Raw genomic sequence first — 24,984 nt, 5'->3', positions numbered from 1 at the left:
TCTACTTTCATATAATTATCTAGATATGTTCAGGTGAAAGTATCAAGTTATATGGTAACAGCTCCCTATATTTCTGGCAGCACACTGACATTTCTGGGGAGCACAATACCAAGTGTCTCATGTGCTAGATTAACCTGTACATGCTGACCATGAACCAACAGTAAAGGGCTGTACATATGCATAAAAGCTACTGGCACTCCCTTCATCCACGTTATATGGGCCTACCCAAGTGTGGGTTGACACTGCTTAATACAACACTACTATTTATAGAATGCAACAGTACAAGAACATATCAAAGAAAATGACACAGATGCACTCCATGAATCATACATTTATTAAAGGATTATTACATTTTTATTTATTGGGTTAAAAGACTTTTTGAAGGCTCTCTCATTTATTTTATATAACAGTACATGCAGAATAATTACTAACCTGCCTCATGACACAGCCTTTGCAGCCTATCTTCATGGGCTTGCAGGTTTATAGCCCAGTCACCTGCAGCTGTGAAGTAAATGCAGTAATATTGAGACATACCTATACATAGTATAGACAAGCATAGCAATTCTTAACTACTTAATGCAATGGCTACTTAGTACTGGGGCATTAGGCATCGTATGGGATTCCTGGATCCACTGGTCCAGTTGATCCTCCCTACGTTGCTTCAGGTCAGAATAATGGTGCCTGACCTGCTCACCAGTCCAAGGAACACCAGTGGCACTGGTGAGATCATGGGCAAGACTGTTCCAGACCTCCGTTTTATATTGGGTACTCTGGCACTGGCCCTGCAGGAGTCTTTCTACATGATTGTGGACCAGGAGCCAAACCATAATTTTGGACTCCTGGATGTCCCAGCGTTGCGCTCTAAATCAAGTGCCTTCACCAACACCAGCCATGCTGACTGAGAAGGAAGCTACAACCAGTTATAGTAAATATGCCCGCCTGTGGATCTTAAATATGCCTCATTTCCCACACTTATTTGTGATTGGCCAGTTTTGGATAAAACTCAGCTGTAGGCACCCCTGCTTAGCTAATGTTGCCAATGTTTAAAATTCCTTTGATAGATATGTGTCTGTTGAAAGTGCATGTTTGTGAAATACTGTCATGGCTTAGTGGTTAAGTACTGTGACTATAGTGCACAGTATACTGAGTTCCAGCCCTGTCACTGCTTTTTATTTTCCTGCTGGGCAGACCTGACTGGTTAAGGAACAGTAAAGCAGGTGTGAGCATGTTTTCCAGACTTTGTTCAACTTTGCCTAATGTTGCTCAACATTGCGCTAGTTAGCATGGTGCCCAGCTACGTGCAAATATGTTGCAGTTGAGCTGGTTAGCACAGTGTACCGTAATGCGCAAATACTTTGCAGTTCCGCTGGTTAGCGCAGTGCGCAGCTACATGCAATTGTATTTAAGTATGCTCAATAATGGTAAAATGTGCTTAGCAGTGCTTTATATTGTAATAGGTGACTCTATCGTCAGGCACACTGACGTCCCGCTAACCAGGCTGAACAAGGAGAGGGTCACGTTGAGCAGCCTGTCAGGCGCTAGGATCCACCACATAACACAAGCACTCAGGTCACTCCAAGGCAAGTACAAATATGACTCAGTCATTGTCCATGCTGGTGTGAATGACCTGAGATGTACCTCCCTGGACTACATGAAAAGAGACATAAAGGAGCTCTCTGAGCATGTAGCCCAGGCCAGTATGACCCTGACCTTGAGTAGCATCTTACCCTCACCAAGAATGATGCCACAATATAAAGACAAGATGATCAATTTCAACAATTGGCTTAAGTACTGGTGTCATTCAAAGGGGATCCAATGCCTGCCAGCTTGGGATGATATGCTAGAAAAGCCACGATGCTTCGCTAGGGACGGCTTGCACCTGTCACCCCTGGGCTTTCGGATATTGGCAAAGGCTCTTGCTACCCCCATAGTGCCTTTTTTAGGCAAGGCTCAAAAGACAAACCCACCTCCATAGGTATCACATGGGATAAGAAACTAAGAGTAATGCTACTCAATGCCAGAAGTCTAAACCTCAAGATGCACGCACTCGAAACTCTCCTTAGCATGGAGAACATCGATATCTGTGCAGTAACAGAAACCTGGTTCAGGGCTCCCAAGAGCACCCCAGCACTACCAGGTTATACTTCATACCATGCTTTTCGGCCCCAAAACTTGAACCGAACCACAAAAGGAGGGGGGGGGGAGTATCGATATTCATCAAAGATACCCACACCTCCAGGTTGGTCTCAAAGCATGAAGCATCAGAGACTATCCATGTGAAACTAACAGTAGGTAAAACTGCCTTCCAGTTTATAGTCTGCTACAGACCACCCTCCCAAACCCAGAAACCCCACTCGGCCTTCCTGAGAACACTGGAAAATATGAAGGTCTCTCCAAACACCATTATATTGGGCGACTTCAACTACCCAAACATAGACTGGGAGCATTACTCTAGCTCCAACACCCTAGCCCAAAGGTTCCTAGAATTTATAAACTCAAATGCTATGGAACAACTTGTTACCACTCCCACAAGAGGGGAAAACATGCTGGACCTGATCATCACCAACATGGGGACTCTATGCTCCAGACCAAAAGTGTATCACTCACTGGTAAGATCAGACCATAAACTAATCTCACTGGATATTCACATCCTGACCCCACCCCCTGCCCAGACAACCACAGTGAAAAACTTCTCTAAAGCAAATTTCACACTCCTCAAAACCGAGGTGGAATCCTTCAAAGCCCCCGGGCCTGTGGAAAATATGGCCCAGACCGCAGAATCCTTTATAAAAGCATTCTATGAACACCTTCAGGAATACATGGATCATGCGATCCCAAATAAAACCAAGACCCAATCCTCCAAAGGCAGACGTCCTGTCTGGTGGACCCCAGCCATAAACAAACTATACAACAAAAGGAGGAAGCTACTAAATGATAGAGCAAAATCCCAAAAAGGGAAGGCATCACTGATCAGTATTAGCAAAAAACTACGGGCACTCATAAAATTGTCTAAGGCCAGCTTTGAGAGAAAAATTGCACAGCACACTAAGGATAATCACAAGGCTTTCTTTAGTTATGTTAGGAACCTGGGTGGTAATTCCCAGATATGCTCAGAATTAGTCCAAAATGACAAAAAAATACACTGAACCCACAGACATTGCCAACATCCTAGCTGACAGGTTCAGCAAACTCCCCACCAAAAGGGCAAATATCTATCCCAGCAGAGTGCTGCCCCCCTGACATTTCAGATGCTCAGGTAAGAGCTGCCCTCTCCAAAGCAAAAAACACAGCATCAATGGGACCAGACAGTGTCCCGGCTGGCCCTACATAAACTCCAAGAAGAGCTAAACCCAAACATAAAACTACTGTTCAATCTCAGCCTTACTACAGGATATTTGCCCAAAGAGTGGCGTACAGCAACAGTGGTCCCTCTCCATAAAGGTGGTGCCTCAATGGATCCTGAAAACTATCGCCCCATAAGCCTGACTAGCTTGGTCTGCAAAGCTATGGAAAGGATCATCATGGACCTCATAAATAAAGATATTGGGGACCTACAGACACTGGATCCTACCCAGTTCGGCTTTGTTAAGGGCAGATCCTGCCTCTTAAACCTGGTTGATTTCTTTGAAACAGTCACCAAGGCTATAGACAAGGGGAAGGTGGTCCACACAGCCTACCTGGACCTCGCAAAAGCCTTTGATACAATACCCCACTTGGCCATTATAGATAAGCTCACCAGCTTAACCCCTATGTCACTAGATGGATTGCAAACTGGCTCAAGGACAGAACCCACATGGTTAGAATTGCTGGAGCCATGTCAGACTCCAAACCAGTTACAAGTGGTGTCCCACAAGGCTCAGTCCTGGGACCTCTCTTGTTCCATATATATTTCTCTGAGGTACAGGCCAACATGGAAGGACTGTGGCTGACCAAGTTCACAGATGACTGCAAACTGGGCGCCATAATCGACTCTCCAGCTGACACAGGCATCCTCCAAAAGGGCCTCATAGAAACAGACAATTGGTGCCAGAGCCATGGCCTCAAGCTAAATGCCAGAAATTGTATAGTCATCCCCTTTGGCAAAAACAAAGTGCCCACAAATTACCACATAGGTGGTAATCCATTAAGTACAGAAGAAGTAATTAGGAACCTGGGGACCCAAATTGATAGCAATCTCTCATTTGACAACCACGTGGCCAAAGTGGTTAGAAAAGCATTTTAAACAGCCCACCTAATCATGAAGGGATTCACATCTAGATCAGGGGAGGTCATCATGCCTCTTTACTCATCCCTCATCAGGCCCATAATTGAGTACAATGCCCCTTTTGGGATGAACCTTACCAGACACCTGCAGCAACTGGAAAGACCCCAAAAGTACCTCACCAAGAGGATCAAAGGGCTCAAACAGATGCCATATGCTGTCCGGTTAAAGAAACTCCAGCTCTACTCAGTGGCATACCACCTGTTCAGAGGCGATATGTGCCTGATGTATAAAGCCATGTCCAACCCGGAATTAATGGACATGCTGCACCTCAGAAAATCCAAATCCCATCGAGCTACGCGCTCGAGAGACTTGAACCTCAGCACTGAAATAAATAGGACATGCTGGAGGGACAGATTCATAACCCAGAGGCTCTCTTCATTCTGGAATAAAATCCCAGTCCAGGTTAGGCAGAGTCCCTCATTGACTCTCTTCAAGAGGAATCTTGATGAGTGGATGGGAGATCGTAGGTTTACCCTGGGTATCACTTCTGTGTGACTGTTGACAGAGGCACAGTATACTAACCTCAAAAAAGGGCATAGCAAAATAAATTTAAAATGGGTGGCGAAAGCCAAACACATTCTGGCTAGGCTTATAAATGCCCTAGGGCAGATAGCATAGTATGAACCTATGAACGTATATTGCTTAAAATGGGGTACTCATGCATCAGAATGCATAACAATTTCTCCTTTATATATATATATATATATATATATATATATATATATATATAATTTGTTCACTACTACATTTAACATTTCAATGCTTTGTACAAAACTTATACATAAAAAATGTCAGGAAATATTTTTGTATACAGATTTCCCACAGAAAATGTAATGTGCAGCAGTGGGACTCGAACTGGGAATGCCTCCTCTTTGTGTGAAGGCTCTAACCACTATGCTATTGCTATTTTGCATAACCTGCATATATTTTTCTTATTATCCTCTTCTGGTGTCTAAGCTGTTAACTGTAGCTAAGCAATAGGCAAACCTACACAAACCCGTGCAACTACGGGCAGCTATATCGGAAGAAAAATTATTTTTATTTTTAATTTTGTAAGTTTTTTAACATATGGGGAGTGGACTGTTACATTGTACACATGTGAGTGGACTCGGTCATGTAACTGGAAATTGCGGCATTTCTTCATTGCAGGGGCATGGATGTTTGGACTGCTCAGCAGTCCAACACGCCACCTCCACTCGTCCACGCTCCATGTAAGCTTTTGAGTTGAGGCAGCACACCCTCATTAATATGCATGGTGCACTGCCATCATACTCTTACACTGGCGCTTTCGTGTAAGACTAATCTAGTCTTATGCGGAAGATTAGTAAATCTGGGGCAGTTCTTTTCAACTGACTATAAAGTTATAGTAAGGATAATTAAGTTTATTACTTTATCCATCTCTAATATTACTCATCAGAATCAGTGTGGCATTATCTCTGAAAAAAATTCTACCATGAACCATATTTTGCAAGTCATTCTACTATATTTCAAGAATGGTAAAAACAAACACCTATCTAGAACCTGTTTTTTCTTCCTTATATGCCAAATGCATCTGATACAAGAAAAAGAGATACTTAATCCAAGTTCTTATATGTCCAGATTTACTGATTCCCTTATTAAACCTAATGCAAGCTTTTTTTCCCTGCAAAGTAAGCATTATTATTTCACTGGGCTAGAGTCAGTAATGCATATTTAATCAGTGATAGTGTATAAAGGATGGCCTCTTTCTCAAAAAAGTTGTTTTTACTGGCTATTAATACAGTATTAATTTTTATAAAGGAAGACCCTGCGATATAGCTTATTGTTATTAATGGAGCATAAACAAAACTTCTAGCTAATGCAGATGATTTAATGTTACTGAAGCTCTCCACACTACCTCATTTCTTTCATGATACTAATAAGCTACTTTCTATACCTGTAGAATGAATCTGTCTAAATCAAAAGCCATGTTCTTTGCTAATGAAGCCTTTATTTCTGAACATTACAGTTTATCCAGTATTAAAAAAACGAGGGTGGTCTTGACTCACATTTCATTGCTACAGATAAATAAAACATTTTCCTAAATGCTTTCAACTTTAACAAGATGATTTAATCATTTTATTTTGTGGTAGATTTTTAAATTAAAAATGTATTACATTTGGTCTTTTCTCCAACCAAACTCAGTTCCTCATTTGGATGGCACAGTGGTGCTGAGATTGCATTGTTGCCTTACAGCAAGAGGTTCTCCAGTTTGATTCTGAGTTGGGGTGTCTTCTGTGTGGAGTCGCTATGTCATCGCTGTGGAGTTTCCATGTCCTCCCTGTATTTATCTGGGTTTCCTCCTGGTGCTCCAGTTTCCTCCCATGTTACAAAGACATGCATCTGGAGCATTTCTCCCTGGGCCTGTGCTTAAAATTGGCTTCATTCCAAATTGGGCTTTCCTGTTAAACAAATGCTAAATAAATAAAATGTTCACCTCCTTGGTGAAAGGTGGTAAAGTTAAAAGAATCTGGATATGTTTATTTATGCAGGGTGACACCTAGAATGCAGTGGGCTATAATTACTGTGCCATGTAAGAAGTGGGGTTGTAATTTAAATCACCCACAGGTCTCAATGAACATTTAGCTATGAATAAATTACTATCATTATAATATATTTGTTTAATAGTGAATTGCAATCCTGGCTGACCACTTAGATTGAATTATTAGCCCAGTGTAACTATAAGGAATATCATCCTGATTCTGTACAGTTAACTTCTGAAAATAGTTCTCATCTTCATTCCTGCATTTACTTTACCTGGACATGTCGCCATGTCAGTTTGGTTACCACATTCAGTAAAATGGAAAGTGAACAAATGAGACCATGTTAAATCTTACTTTTCTTCAGATTTTTTTTTCCTGCTTAAATGTTGGTAAGCTCTGTTCTGATGTAGGCTGTCATGGTGCTTTAGCACCAATTACTGCTGTGAGTAGAAGAATAAAAATAAAAAAATCACTCTTTCTGAAGTATAATGATTTGTCAGAAGCAATATACTTTAGCCATATTATTTGACTTTGTTAGAAAAATTGCTATGGCCTCATGAATAACAGTATAACCAGATGGAACATTACTGTTGTATAATTGGTCCTGCTACACATACTTTCATGGTAATCCTGAAAAACAAATGCTGCACACAATTTATTAGATTCCCCAAGCAATGGGATGGGACTATAATTAACATGTTGAAATAGTTGCAGTCAGGCACATGGCTTCACTTTTGATGCTCATGCCCCCGAAAATTATTGACTGCCACCAGCATGGTTACAAAACAAAACAAATTATATTATCCCATAGAACCAACCCATCCCATTATACTTTGATATTTCTGTAAAACAAGGGTGATATTTAGTTTCTGAATTTAGTACTTATGATTAAAATTTTGAAAACTAAACATCCTTATTATTTTCCAACCAAAAATAGCAAGGTGAGCTGAAACCAGGCTCTATTCATAAAACGAAACTGCTTTTATTGCAGAAACCAACCATAAGTGTTTTCGCAGTAATAATAACTGCTTCTTCAAATGTATAAAATCAGTACCAATCCACTCATTTATATATAAAAAACACAAGTCACATGCTCCAACTGATAATTACATTTAAAGAGACAAATATCTAAGTAATTAACTAAAAAATACCACAAAATAACATATATAAAGAATATAAAAAATATCCATACATCTTAAATGCACACATACAATTACCTTATAAATAAATGAAGTAAATAAACACCTTATCTTAAAAGTGGACATGCTTTTAACTTTGTAAAATAAAACCAATAAATAAAAGCTCACAAGGAGTGAACGCTCCGTACACCCCACACAATCCAGCAATAAGAACCAATAAAAAATACAGGTATCGGAGTGAAACAGAGCTGCTGTAGTCCAAACACTTCCAAGGATGACAATTTAATCTGACATAAATCTTTTATTATAGCAATAAGACAAATCCAGTAAGCGCGTTCACCAAACAGGGATTCATCAGACTATAAAACATTGGTAATAAATGCTCATTATATACAAAAAAGGTGCCAAAGTCAAATTTTAAAAGCATTCTTAAAGTGACAGCCCCCTGTTTATATACAAATACACTTATCTCAATATACATTAATATGCAGTAATATAAATTCATATGGTCTGCTCACTTAAAACATATAAAACTATGGTGTCTTTTTTGTATATAATGAGCATTTATTAGCAATGTTTTATGGTCTGATGAAGCCCTATTGGGTGAAAGCACTTACCGGATTTGTCTCATTGCTATAATAAAAGATTTATGTTGGATTGAATTGTCATCCTTGGATGTGTTTGGACTACTGCAGCTCTGTTTCACTCCGATCCCTGTATTTTTTACTGGTTCTTAATGCTTTTAACTTTGGTTTAATTGGGACATTATCATTCAGACATAAGCCAGAATAAGATCTAAGTTTAATTATCCATTTGCTCTCTAAACATTCAGTAGCATTACGTATGTCACTCCTCTCAAACTAACCTCTACTTTACCTGTAACTAAAAATGTAAACCTATGTGTGGCAGAGGTTTCTATCACATGTTTAGAAAAAGCATTATTCATAGAGCCATTTCTAATGCTGCATAAATGTTCAAGTATGTGATCCTTTAAAAAAGTGTTAGTTTTACCAACATAAAATGTTTTACATATAATACAGTGTACTAAATATACTATATGTGTACTATTTCAAGTAGCTGCAATGTTAAAATTATATCTTCTATCCTGATCTGGATGCAAAAACTCTCCTGAACTATCAGTATACTCACAATAATTACAACTATGACATGGTCTAGTAACAGATCTACTATCTTTTATTTTATGATGTGGCTCCTGTAATATTCTTGGGGTAACATAACATTTGTTTCAGAGATTTCTTCTTCTTATATATAGAGTTAGGAACCTTGCCCACTCTATTCTTTAATTCTAAATTTGTGGTCATAATAGACCATGTTTTTTAATAATATTAACAATACCTTCAGAGTTTTTAGAAAATGTCACTGGTACTCTACATTTAATATTATTAGTCTGTTTATCTCTAAGTGTAGGAGGATTAGATGAAAAAATACGGTACATCTTGATCTTTCCTACTTTTAACTATATGATCCAATGAATTGTGTACTTTATGTTTACTGTATCCCCTTGCTACAAATCTTTCCCCCTAATCTTCCATTTCCTTCAAAAACTTATCACTCCCATTCATTCTACATACCCTTAATCCTTGACCCCTACAACATTCTTAAATATATGAAGTAAATGCATGCTACTATGATGCAAAAATGTATTTCTGTAACAAGATTTCCAACACAACAAAGTATCAATATTGCCATCTTGGTCCACCTTAATCAATATATCAAGAAAGCTGATTTCTTTATTAGAATAATTTGCACAAAACTTCAAAATGTAGTACTATTATCTGGGTTTCTATTAGATGACTGAAGATGCATTCTGTCAAATGCATCTTTGTCGAACTTGAAAGGACGAAAAAGCAAAATGTTGAAGCGGCATATAAGCAAATTCTTTCCCTGGGAAAGAAATCGCTTGGCTGCTTCCATTACTTCACCATTTTTGGCACTGTAGTGTGATCTTGGAGTTGTATATTTAAGTAGGGGGGTGTGGGGGTGAAGCCCCCCCCCACCTTATGTAATGTTTTAAAGTTTTTTTTTTCCCTGGGAACAAAATCACTGTTCTGGTTGTTCAATCTTTTGTGAATTCATTCTTTAGGGGTCAATATAACAATGTTCGATCATTTGATTATTCGTTGGTATAATATAGACCCTATTATTTATATAATTAATAAAACTTACTAGCTCATCTTTAGTCCCATCCCAAATCATAACCAGGTAATCCACAAACCTCCTATAAAATAAAACATGTGCACTAAAAGAACTTTTAAATGCATAATCTAATTTCCAAATTAACATAATAAGATTGACATAGCTGTTGGCAAGTGATGTGCCCATAGCCAAACCATCTTTTTGTAAATAATAATTCCTATTAAACAAAAAACATTATACACTATCAATTCAACTAAAGCACATAATAGATTTTAGTTTTCCATGTTGAAATGACTTGTATTACACAAAAACTATTCCATCCATTTTAAACCAATAGTGTTTGGAATGACTGTAAAAAGTGACTGTATATCTAAAGTAACAAAATGCCACTCATTCACCCTAAAAACAGTATGAGTAAAATCATGAAGATCCTGTAAAAAACTGTCTAGAATCCTGTAAAATGTGACTGCTAAGTTTAATAAGAGGCCTTAAATTCTTCTTAACAAAAACCAACATGGCTTCGTTGCACCAGTTTTGCTCTAATACTGTTGGTCTCAAGGGCAGACATACAGGGTTTTTATGTATCTTAGGTAAACCTTGTATAACAAGTATTGTCAGTTTATCTACATATAAAAAATCATACATATATTTATCTATTAATTTGGCTGAAAACAGATGTTTAATTCTATTCTTAACTACATCAGTCATATTACAGACTTCAAGAAACCTAACTTGTTTGTAGTATTGTTCATCAGCCAACATACTTTCCATCCTACAGATATACCAATTTAAATCCATTATGATAATTGGTCTGCCATTATCAGCAGGGTACATTCAACTGTTTCATCAAGCATCAAATTAAAAAGGGTCTCTCTTGCTTAAATGACACATTATTATAACCTTTCTTATTCGTATTATGATGACAATCCCCGGGATTCATGAAGCTTGCGCCAGGCGCACGCATAGCGTAGGTGTTATAACGCCAAATATGGCCGCCGAGCAATTCAGGTATGATCCAATTCCACGTGCACTACTGGCGTATGCCAGATCTGCGCAGCCCCCGGCGTAGGTATGCTAATCACCCCATGTGCAGTGTGGCACCATGCAAATGAAGGCATATAGTGATTCATGAAGTGGTGCAGGCGTAGCGTAAGCCCACGGAAATGTAAACCAAAAAAAACGGTTTACATTTTCCCAAACAGAACATCGGAGCAATGGAAGAGGGCCAGACCCAGGTATCACAATGTTAACATATGCCAATGGTGAAATACACAGACAATGGCATAAGAAAAGATGCACAACACGTAAATAACAACATTTAATGTCATGTCCACAGTAACTCACAGCAGAACCGCAGGACATGTGTGCGGAAGGTGTAACCTAAAGAAATAATATAAAAATGTTATAAAATTGCATTGTAATAGAAATCAGGTTTACAGCATAATACACAATGGTATGCATGGAACACCACAACCAAGGTGCAAGGGTTGCTAAGGGCCCGCGGCAGTCTTCGGCGCAGTAACTATGAATTAGTAGTCAATGCCATGCAAATGAGGCAGATAATACTGAATCGCAAATGTCCCACCGGAGTAAGGTTGTACCATACGGCGCAGCAGTATAACACCGAGGAGTGACTCAGAGGAGATACATGACATCAGCAGAGGGGTGTGCCACCGTAGCAGTAAGCACATTGGAGCATAACAAACCTGGCCTGTCCATTGCTAAGCAAAGCTGCAGGACAAGGGTGGGGAGGAATCGTTTAGCTGAGAGCACACATTGCACACAGAAGCGCATGTGTACGAGGATGACAACGTTCCCGAAACCCAGTAATCTGATGCACGCGCCGCAAACAATAGCAAAAACAGGAAGGTGAGGGGAAGAAAATAAGGAAATGCGGAAGAAGGGTAATTGGAGTACTAATGAGCAATCAACACCAATCAACCCACGAAGGCCAATCGACGGCAGCTGACAACTCTGCATGCAGAAACCTGCAAAACAGGATAGGGGAGGCATATGAATGCAAAGAAAGTAGGGGAGGTAGCGGATTGCAAAGATAGGAGACCTGACACAGCAGAGCAAAGCAAACTGGCAGCAGACCGGCAGTAGCACACAAAACGCATGATATGCCATGTCCTTGAAAGTACAAATGACAGTACTCTGCAGGATGCACACCAGAAAATGGTAGGTGCAATGTGCAGAAATTGTAAGGGAAGGTCAAAAGGTAATCCATGGCAGGCAAATGTAATTCAACACCAAAGGCACCACAATTGTAGTTCCAGCAGTAAAACACAGAAGATAACCTGTAGCTACATCCATACAAACACATCCTATGACATCATCGGTGTGCACAGCACAATAGTATAAAGTGTGAATGCACACAACACACACCCGTGTATTCCCAAACACCGCACCATAAGAGCAAACACACGGGGAACTTTTAAAATGTACATGTTGGGAGCTGCCATAGCTGTGATCCATCAGCATGTGTTAGAGACTGACGGTGTTGTGGAGGAGGATGCCGACAACCACCGCAGGCCTCGGAGGAGAAGGAGAGTGTTCAGACCAAGGGTAACCTACCAGGGGCTACATGACCTGGAGATAGTAGAGCATTACAGGGTGGACAGGGACATCTTACAGCAAATAGTGGAGCTGTGCCGGCCATGCCTGAGAATAAGAAAGAACAGAGGGGAACCCATCCCAGTGGACACAAAGGTATGTGTAAGCCTGCAAATACTGGCCACAGGTACCTTTCAAAGGCCAATTGGAGATATAATGGGCATCTCACAGGCATCAGCATCCAGGGTACTACACCAGTTCCTGGATGCCATGTTACCACATGCCAATGAGCAGATATACTTCCCCAGATCTCAGGAGGAGTTGGCTAGCAATATGCGCCACTTCCACCATGTGGCACAATACCCGGAGGTACTGGGTGCGATAGACTGCACGCACATACAAATCAAGTCACCACCCGGTGAGCAGGGTAGACGCTACATAAACCGCAAGGGATTCCACTCCATCAACTGCCAGGTCATGTGCAATGCCCAGGGCATTATCATGGATGTGTGTGCTGGCAGCCCTGGAAGCTACCACGACTCCCATATCTGGCATGCCTCACAGCTGTATCAGGTATTTGTCAGGGGGGACATCCCACATGGCCATCTCATGGGGGATGCTGGCTATGCACTGGAGCCATGGATGATAACTCCCATCAGAAATGCACACACACCCATGCAAGAACGCCATAATGAGGCACACGCACAAACCAGAATCATCATAGAGCATGTGTTAGGGATGCTGAAATCATGGTTTCGGTGCTTGGATACATCTGGTGGAGCCTTGCAGTACTCTCCAGGCACATGTGCCCACATATTCATAGTATGTGCCATGCTACATAATATGATCCTGCGGAAGCAGCTGCTGCAGGTACATAATGGTGAAGGGCCACAAAGCCCACCGCAATTGCTAAGGCCAGTTCAGGCACAGAGGGATTCAGACCATGAACACACTGTGCCATCCCCAGTAGGCAGATGGAGGCATACCCAATATGCCTACACCTTGGCAAAGAGGGAACGTATAGCACATACTCTGACAGTGTAGGCCCCACGGACTGAAACCTCCCCAATTGCACACACAGTAAAATGGACGGCACACAAACATGACCACCTGTAAATTGTAATGTATAGGTGGCCCTATGTGTGACTCCTACATAGGCAGCCCCCAAACACTGTAAACACAACAGCCAGTGGAACATGGAACGCCAGCACCTGAGCAGTACATGAGTCCTACAGCATATGGCGTTGCTGTGTGCCTGCCACGTTCGCCGCAAGATATATATATATATATATATATATATATATATATATATATATATATATATATATATATATATATATATATATATATATATATATATATATATATATATATATATATATATATATATGTGTACACATATGCATATATATAATACAGATAGAAAGGGAAATAGAGGGATATAAGGTGATTTAGATGTATCCAGCGATATCTGTAAATATAATAGATAGTGCAACGACAATCATAACATCTTGGAGGTACAAATTAATAGGATACCGCCAACCATGGAATGTGTAACGTACCGATATGCATAACCGCGAGGCTGAAAGACTGACAGAACACAGTACCGGAACACTACATGCGCGTGTAATAGTATGATGATATGAAGGGAAAGTTATTCACCGCTGCCGGTGTCGCGGTCCACGTAGGCACTGTGTGCAATTGTCCCCGTGAGTGCCGTAGTATGTGTACGTGTGCGTTGAGGGTGCCGTGTGCATCGCTGTGTGAGTGTAATGTGTGTGTGTCTGCAACATGTGTATGTTGGTGCCAAGTCAGAGGCAGATCAGAACGGTAGGTGTAGGCATACGGTAAGCTAGCCTCAGGCATATGTTTACTACCAGTCCCACAGTAGTAGGGACAGCCCCACCCTGGGTAGGTGTGTCCTGACATAGAACAATACAAAGTGAAAATGTCCGAGATGGTAGTACAGAAATATGTCCCATAAGAAATGTAACAGACGTATTTAATAGTCAGTCTCATGCCTGTATGTACGACACTGATATGTTACATGCAATATGATACGTTGCCAAAGTCACACAATAGGTATGTATCGCGGACAAAAGTATGTGCTACCTGTGTACTGACCATGGCTACGTGTTGGCCCAGAAATACCGCTGTGTGTCCCGCAAGTGTCAAACAATTACCATATGAAAATGTGGCAACCAGTGGCAAACAGGCTATTTTAACAACATGACCACAATGACTGTAAATATCTGGGACAGAAACACAAGAGATAGCTGTCACGTACACATATCCCCTGATATACTGCATCAGTTACGGAGGTATACATGTAGCAAGCTCACCTGCAGACGATATAGAAACCAATTAACAACAGCCCAACCTACAATCTCATAACATAAGACTATTAACTGTTAACTCTCCAAGTAGGGATGGAGCACACACACAACTATACGGATTATGTAGAGATGCAAGGCCCACAAACCGTATCTGTTACGTACAACCACCAACATCCCCCACACTAGATACTAAAGGAATACAAACTGTAATAGCAGCACAAACATACAGTCAGTCAATGACATCTGCAGAACCCCAACATACTGTGTGAGAGACACAAATAAAGGCGGCATGCATAATTGCATGCGTTGTATAAAGGAAAAAACAGCCATGTTACAGGTTTTGAATGCAATACTCCGTTATCAGTCGTCGGGATGACAGGTACACCCACATGTTGAATCAAATACTCCACCTGTCACACACAATCCACGGGAGACATGAATCCCAAATATACTTGTCTCCATGCATAGCAGTTGCAGTTACACATAACATAACACAATACAGACTGTCTCCATGAAGGTAGGGCAAATAGGCAACGCCCAGGTGGAGAATCCAATTATACCCCAGTGTCGACGCGTAATTTCCGAATGGAGTAGATGCACAGGTGATATGCATGTAATTAGTCACTGAGGAACAGCAATTGGCGGGATGAATCCACATGTTGCAGGTATCGACGTATATAAGGATGACTCTCCAGACATTCAAAACGTATGCTCATACCGACAAACCGTCTAAACGTAGAGATACTATCGAATCTAATCTAAACGGAACGAAATGACACGAAATGAAACTAAACGCCAACAAGGTATGTAGAACACACGATATGTAAGGTTGTGTAACGCATGATCTGTATTAATAAGTTGTACTGTATGTGAATGCTGGTTTTCATTAATTAAACTTGTCCGCAATGCATAAAGTGGTGAAAGGTAGTTATGTAGTGATGTCTTGCTGAGCATACTAATGCTTGTAGAAACCGTGTGTACAGCAGTGGGACATAATGTACACAGCACAGACACCACAAGGGATGCTACATGAGGGCATTAAACAGAACAATGCCATACAACACGCCGTTGCTGGTAGTGGATGTCCAACAAGGACGTGCCATAGCAGGGGATAGTATATGTATGTATACTGTCACAGCACACATGTGTATGGGCATATACTGTTAATGACATATGTAAGGATGGCTCGCCGTGCAAGTATGCTCTGCATTAGGGGATACTATATGAAATATGTGTAATGTATAGTATTCTAGGTAGATATGACAGATATTCTACACAGTATCACAGGCATATCATGCATACCACAGGTATCGCCTATTGGTATGTACAATAACAGGATACATATGGCCTGTAGGTATGGGACATAGTAGTAGCATGATAGCTACTCTAAATGGAAGGGCCACCAAGTAACCATGCACAAAGGACATGTAATAGCTGCACAGGTGCATAGTGGGGTACTATGCAGTCTGGCAAGTCCATGTGTAAGCACTAGTGTCACCTCTCCAGGGTAGTGTCCTGTGAACAGCAGAGCCAGGTGTCACCTGCACCTCTGCACAGTACAGCCACTGCGGTGATCCCAGGCCTACATGTGTCACCCAAACACCAAGGGAGGTATCACATGAACAGTGCTACTGAGTGTCCCTGCGGGATGTACATAGGACCTATGTTCCACAGCATGGTGTGTGTTAGGTTTGGGGATGTAACACAGAAGCACATCCCACTCAGTGTGGTGTGTGTGCACATATCCAGGAGCATGTAGCTCACAGTGGCCACTGCATATGTCATGTATGAGGAGTATATGCATCAATAATGTGGTGGACATGGGCCCTGTCAGATCAGCAGAAGTCACCCTTGAGTATGTGGTATGCAAATGTGTACAGATGTGTTGTCCGTAGTGCAGCCGCATATGTAAACTGTCTGAGCTCAGTAAATGCCATGACATGTCAATGTTGTGGCATGTAAAGCTGTAGCTGTTGTTTAAGGTACACCCTAAATGGGATGTTGTACCTTTGACTGTGTGTAGATGTCTTTAGTTCAGAGGTACAATGGGTGCCTATGTACCAGCTACACACCCAGTACAGATAGGTGTGGCCTTGAAGAAGGATATCCATGCCACAGTGGAATACGGTAACCACAGGAGTGTGTGTGACATATGTGTGTACTGCAACCATGTACAATGTGATATGTATGTAGGGGACCACTATCCATGTGATAGTCAGTGGGTGAATGGTGTAATGCAAAGTTGATGTGCATGCACCTTGTGTCATGCAGCTTGATGCCATGATACTCATATTATGTATCTGTCACAGTGACACCCGTATGGTTGGTGTCAGTATCAGCTGGTGAAGCAATCCTGGCGCATGGTATGTAGGTGTTTGAAAGCTAGGCAGGGATGGTACTCTGTGCCAGCATGTTCTGCATGGAAGCATATACTGAACATGAGTGGCCCTATGACTGAGGACCGTGTTATGCAGTATGTACCTGACATGTAGTAGGTACTATGGTATGCTGGCACCACTGTGTGTCCTGTCCATGAGCCACATAGCATAACATCCTGAGACACAGGGTACGATGTGCAGGTGGATGTGTATGTTGTCAATACCAGAATGGGGAATGGTGCTGAAAGGCAATGTGAGGACAATGTATGATGTGTGGACCTCCGTACCATCAGCAACTTTCCTGGCAACTGTATGAAAGGTGCCCACCATGTGTAGGGGCCTTGCTGTGGCATTCACAAGCCCAACCCGGGTGTCAGGAAAGGACGGGAGGCCAACAATGTCTGTGTGAATTATGTCCTTGATGATGTGCCCCATAGCCATGCAGAATGGTCCAGTCAGGTGTGTATGACTATAGTCCCACTCGTGCAATGCGGTGCCACCTGTGTGTAGTGTGATAAATGCTGCTGTGTGGCATTCAGGGGCTACAATGTCCGACAAAAGGCTACCAGTGAATATTGTGGCCTGGTGGGGAGACATGTACTCCACAGGTTGGTGGGACATTACAGCCAGGGACGTTGGAAGGTGACATTGGGCCAGTGTCCCAGGACATATAGGGTGTAGGTCAGTACTGTGTATGTGACCACAGGGACACCACGATGTTCATGTACGGCTTGCAGACCTGTAGTGAGTGAGAGGGTGTACTGTCAGCAAGTAATCCATCCCCTGGCACGTTGCCAACATTACCATGGTCTGCAATGTTCGGTTGACTGTCGTATGTGACAGCAGATGTGGATGTTGCCAAAGAATACTGACATACCACCACAATGCCTGAGGCCCCACACCAGAATGTGTGGCAGTCATGTTTAAGTAGCTAGCCTTGGAGTATGTGATGAGGGACCTCGTGGCCCCACCATGGCTGACCAGTGAGCACCCCACACATGTGAATGTACACCACTGTGCAACAGCCTGCACCTGTGGTTGTACATCATATGTTCATGGAACATGACCACCACAGTGTCGTCTGCTAACTGGTCTGTACCACCATGGCTCTGTGTGGAATAGCATGATCCCTGCAATTGTGTACATGCTACTGAAGTGCACTGGGGTATGTGTCAGCATATGTATGTTTAGTTTCCATCTGCACAGGTGTCATGATTTTAACAACTGCTGTCGGCAGACGTCTGTAGTAGTTGTTGTAGTACACATGTACTGTGTATGCTGTGATGGGTGTGTTTCCAGGATGTGGCTAGCAAGGTCATGTAGCATATGTTTGGAATCCACCAATGAGGGGATAACCCCAGGTGTGTCACACCAGTCACATGGAGGTAGTGTTCATGCCAAGGGTAGTGTAGGTATCGGAGGTGTTGTGTATTGGTTGATCCAGCTGAGCGGAGGGTATGACTCAAGGATGTGTTGGTACATGGGTGTCTATCCCAGGGAAGTGTGGGGTATTGTCAGTCACACATCAGTAGTAGCTGTCTGAGGCCCACTGTCCACTATACCAACACAGAAGGTATGTAACCCGTGGTGTATGATGTCGACTCTGTCACTTGTTACAATGTGTATAGCAATCCCAAACACAGTTAGTTGCACATGGAGTACCTCTGATGCATTGTGCTAAGCAACTATCCAGGATATGTGCAAAACATTGTGGGATGTGTGAACCCCTCAGCTGTGGGTGTTCCAGTCCAGGTATGCGCCTGAAAGGTATGGTCCATCTACAACCTGTCACTGCAGGTGTGCTCTGCAGAGCCTAGAGGCAGGTCCCAGTCACTGCAAAGATGTTTGAGTGGTGCAATAGTAGGTGTGCCTTGCCTGCATGCATCACAGTGGAAGATGCAAGCGTTGTTCCACATGACCCCATGTCATGCTTGCCAGTTACCGCCCTGCCGGTGGCAGTTATGTGAAATGGCAAGACAGGCAGTATAGCATCTGAAGACGTACATGTGAGCTGTACTCCCTGGGCTGACAGGTGCTAGTCATGTGTGCCACAGCATTGTGTTTGACCTGGACAGTCATAGCAGACAGATACCACATGCCTGTGGAATGACAATAGGAGCATAGGCAACTGTTGCAGTGACACAGTAGGTCAAAGTACAGTGTTCTTGTGTCCACACCAATGCAGAATGCCCAACATGGCTAGGCACACACCCTCAGGGCTATAAGACTGGTGACCCATTGCATGTCCCTGCACACATGGTCTGTGCAGTGGCATCACAGGGCAGTCACAATAACATGGTGTATGAGAGATATATCGTACCTGGTGATGTGTGGCATGGGTGCGTAGGTCAAGTTGCAGAGGTGGTCACCTGACCGCAACATCTAAGTGACTAATGTCTTGTGTAGCCTGATATGTGGAACTGCAGTGTGACACCCAACAGAGTCATCTGTGACTGGCGTGTTGTGAATGTTGTAACCCACTATTGGCTATATGTGATGGGCACACATGAGTCTGAGGGCTATACGCTGGTGATGTTGTCTGCCATGATGGGGGCCACCACTGGTGCCTACAGTGGGTATAGAGACGTATTGCATACATTGTTCTTGCAGGAGTGGCCAGTGTTGTAGATGATGTGGGACTACGTGATGGGAGGTGTGTGATGCGAATGTTACACATCCACAAATGACTGTCAGGTGCAGTCATGGTTGTTGACAGCATTACCCCCAGCCACAGCTGTCAGCCCCCTGTCCCCAAAATGAGTAACAGTAGCCCTCATACCGTGTGACAAATATGCAAAACATGGAACACCTACAACTGGCTGACTAACAGCGTCAACTAGGAAGGGCATATGATGGCTGAAATACGCTGGTCTAATGTATAAATATGATATTCCAATGAATTACTATGATTCCCATCTATGTAGACATGGCTGGCATGTAAACCATTTACAACAATGAATATGTGACAGACCCTTCCAATGTGGAACCTTGATGAACATGCACCTGTTAGAACACCAAATGAGGTACGTTGCATGTAATGATGTTCACTTGACAGCTATGGGCCCAGCACGGCTGCAGAAGCGCATCCCCCACAGGCTGTAGTGCTGTATGTTGGGAGGTGAGCATTGAATGTGTACATGAGACAATTGCTCTATTGCCACATGTATGACATATCTGTCATATAGGAGTAGCACCGGTACGTGACAGTTAGACATGCCTGTACATATGACCATGTCCCACAGGATATGTGTGTTATGTGTGTAAAACACCTGTCATACCTTCAGCAAGCTGGGAAGTGTAGGACTGCCAGTGTACCTGTGGGACATGGTGTTCAATGGGTGCACTCGTAATCAGTAGTGCATGACATGCTCACATGTCCTGCACAAGTGCCTACCTTGACCATACAATACAGATAGGGTGTTGGATAATAGCAACCCACAAGAGGTGATGAGTCATTCAGGGTGGCACCGCACTATCACCTTGCTGAGTATGGTGTGCATGTCCATGACACATTAGCACTGTAGATGTTAGCAGTACAGCTGTACAGGACAGCATGGATATTTGATTACGAATACCTTTGCATGTCACAGGTGTGTTCCACCAGTGGCCTGTTGACAGACACACAACAACAAAAGGTGCAAGAAAGACATGTGCACAGCACATTAGTGCCGGCTACAGTAGAATAGGGTTAATGTGTTGACATGTGCACAGAACATCAGCGCCAGCTACAGTCGAACAGGGTTTGTGTTGCATCCCACCGTCATTGTAGCCCATACCACACAGACAAATGTCATGCATCTGTGTATGTATGGCTGGGAATGGACCTGACCTAGCAGTATAGCTGTGTCAGTGTTGTGAACAACATACAGAATGGACTGTGTGGGTGAGGTGTGTGACATATGTGTACGGTCCGATGGATGATACCAGCAGTGTCACTGCTAGGTGAACATCCCTGTACCCATAAATGAATACCTAGGCTGTGGTCAACATCATGGTCACTGTGGAAGGGATGGTGCTGTGCAGTGCACCCGCCGACATGGTGATGTCTCCAGGAACCTGAGGTAGTCATATGAGGTACCCATGTCAGGTCAGGGTGCCATCCATGTGCACGGGAGATCACCGGGCAGGCATATACAGCACTGTGGTGACCAATATTTTATCACATACCACCTGTAAGGGGTAATGGCTATGCATGGATGTGCGATACCAGCCTGCACAATCCACACCCCCACCATGCAGCATGCTGCCTACCTTGCAGAAGGACATTGTCTACACCATGATGATGGACATGCTATATGTCCATATCCTGATCTATATGACATATGTCATGGATAGCCACCATCCTAATACTGGTTTGCCACAGGCTGGACAGATCTCTGTGCCATATATGCAATATACCCCTGCCATACCATGCAATCCTGTCCATCAAGGCTTCACATGTCATCCCAGTCATACATGGTGTGATGGCCGCATGGTACATGTACTATCAACTGACTGGATCAGTAATGTGGCACTGATGCACCTTGCGGTGTCACAATTGCTGTGTGACAGCGTGGAAACTGTGCCCGCACATGCTATGGTTGATGACCATCCCTGTGAATGTCATCTGAATAGCCATTGTCCCATGTCTATCACATGTGCAATACAGGCGAGCCGTGGCAGGATGTTCAACACCCGTACAATGCTGAGTAGATGTATATGGCAAAACACATGCATGTACAGGTGTCCATGCTTATGTGTGCATTGTCACTGCTCAAGTCCATTACGGCTGTGTCTGTGTTGCTATGCGACATATACACAGCATCCAGGAGAACAGTAGTACCGTGGACACATCGAGGCAAATGCAGATAGGTAGGAACACAGGTGCAGGCAAGTACACATGGCCACAGCAAGACACCATTTACATGGAGTATGTATACTGTAATGAGTTGACACACAGATATGATATGATATCCACTGCATAATGTGTGTGACAGGTGTGACACAAACACGTCAGCCGTGTCAGTGTCATGATGCTTTGCAAAGATTACTGTGCAGATGTAGTAGATGTCATAGCAATGTATGTGCAGCGGTATGCCAGTACATCTGTGAGACTGTGACCTGTCACCATCATTATGTCTTACAGATAATGCCACGTACACGCCTCCCAGCATACAGCCGCCAGGAGGATGATGTCATCCTTCCAGTGCTCCACGACAACTATGACATGCTGTTCCACCATGTGCCACAGCATGCCCAGCAGCGGGATGACCTGTGGCAGGATCTACGCAGGAGGGTGAACGATGTGGGTGGCAACAACTGCACCTACCAGCAGGTGCGCAGACACTGCACGGACCTGATATGGCATGCAAAACAGCATGCCACTGCAATCGCCAGAGAACAAGGTGGAACAGGTGGTGGGCCACCAACCCAGCCCCCACTCACACACACAGAGGAGCTACTGGTCAGTCTGGGGACACCCAAGGAACAGCATGCAGAAACACTAGCTGCCATCGTGGAGGTGGGTGGCTCCCAACCAATGAGCCTGGAGTTGCCTGGTAAGTCAGTACTGCAAATATGAGTATGATATCCCATGTAGTTGCAGGTGTCACTGTACATCATGTAAAGTAACAACACATGCCAGGTATATGGGCACACAAGCTGCATACTACAGTATGCTACATTGTGTATGCACACATGTGCATACCATATGCTATCACACAGGTGAATGTGTTCACATGCACAGTGCAACCTGTGGCTGTCATACAGTCATGGATAATGATCCTACTGTTGTGTCACCCCTATACAGGTACCTCTGGCATGCCGCACAGACATGGGTCCGTCGCAGGTGAGACTGTTTTCAGTATCAGGCATGTTACATTGTAGATATATTTGCCATGTGGCCAGTTAAAACTTGCACACCTGATGTTTGTTCCAGTCACGATATGCAGGTTGCACCACCATACATACACACACGCCACCCATGTGCAATATATACAAATGTAATGATACACCGACATGAAACCACAGTACCTGTCATTGTGATATGTGTGGTCAGCTGTGCATACAATGGTGGAGGTGTTCTACAATGGAGGCATATGTAGTATGCATTGGAACAACATGTGTGGTATGCACACAGTACCACACAGTGAGCTGTGATATGGGCAGCCCATAGGTGTCACCATTGTGTCATATGCTCCTGCATTGTGTGCATACATTGTGATATGCCACCTGACATGTCCCAGGCATGTAGCGTTCTGTCTGCAATATTGTCACGCTATCACATGACCTAAACCCGACATACCAAACATACAACCTGTTGTCTGCATAGCCCTGTGGATTGTGACAACTCTGACATCTATGGGTGTATGTAATATGGGACAACACAGACATGTGGAAAAGATGCCCATCACACACAATTGTCCATCACATGTGCACACATGGCCATGGGTGATGGCCGGAGACATGTAGCCACACAGTACTTGGGATGTGGATACACCCCGTTGCACATTGTCCACACATAGTCCAATCATAGCCATAGTGGACCAATTATACATTTGATGTGGTACACCAGACAACCTAAATGCCTGTGCACAGCTACTGGAGTTGTCACTGAAGTCTACCATATATGATCTGTGGAACAGTATGACTGTGTTGCAGTTATGGCTATGCAATGTGTACATGTTATGCATTCTACAGCAACATACATGCGTCATGTTGCCATGCAATGGCGCAGTGTCTGTACTCCACACTGTATAGCAATGTAGATGGCTCACACTACCCTCCAATGCACATGCACATATGCTAAACATGCATTCTATCTGTAGGCCATACACACAACACTGCAATGTGAAGCCTGTTATAATGCTGTACATGTGTCAGGACACCATTGTGTCAAACATGTATGCATGTTAATGCACATATCAGTGGATTACATGTCAAGGTCACGTCAGCCATGTGTACTGTTAACCTGTTCTGGGCCACATGGTGTATCACAGTGATGCATGCAAACTACCATGATTGTGTGTAGTGCATGGCTACTGATATGACACCTGCTTGATGTTGTGTGCACCCCAGGGTGGTATGCGTACTAACACTATTAATGTCTGAGCTGCATGCCCTCTGCTGTAGTGCAGGCATGCTGCATGCCATCTGAAATATCACATGCATGGTTTGACTGTGTGTGTGTGTGTGTGTGTGTGTGTGTGTGTGTGTGTGTGTGTGTGTGTGTGTGTGTGTGTGTGTGTGTGTCTGTGTGTGTGACTGTGTGTGTGTGTGTGTGTGTGTGTGTGTGTGTGTATCTATTTGTGTGTGTGTCTGTGTGTGTGTGTCTGTGTGTGTGTGTGTGTCTGTGTGTGTGTGTGTGTGTGTGTGTGTGTGTGTATGTCTAATGTACCTTACAGTATTTCTTTGCATTCACAGGTGGTGTAGGTGCATTACCCTCCTGCGGTCCATCTGATGTTAGTGTCCCCACAGATACTAGCGGTGATGAACATATGCATGAGGTAGAGGCAGGGTTGTCAGGGGCTGAATCTGTGGCAATGGTTATCATCCTACCTATGTCCCCCTCTTCCCCGCACACAGTTCTGCTGCCAACACATACCACATCACCGTTGCCCATAGAGGAAGGACAGTCAGCATCTGTTGGCATTGAACAGGAACATGTGGTGGCTA

This window comes from Protopterus annectens, chromosome 10.part0 (genome assembly GCF_019279795.1).
Source record: "Protopterus annectens isolate FY-2018-M chromosome 10.part0, PAN1.0, whole genome shotgun sequence".
Classification (NCBI taxonomy): domain Eukaryota; kingdom Metazoa; phylum Chordata; order Ceratodontiformes; family Protopteridae; genus Protopterus; species Protopterus annectens.
The sequence above is the reverse complement of the archived record's forward strand: the minus strand, read 5'-3'. Positions refer to the sequence as shown.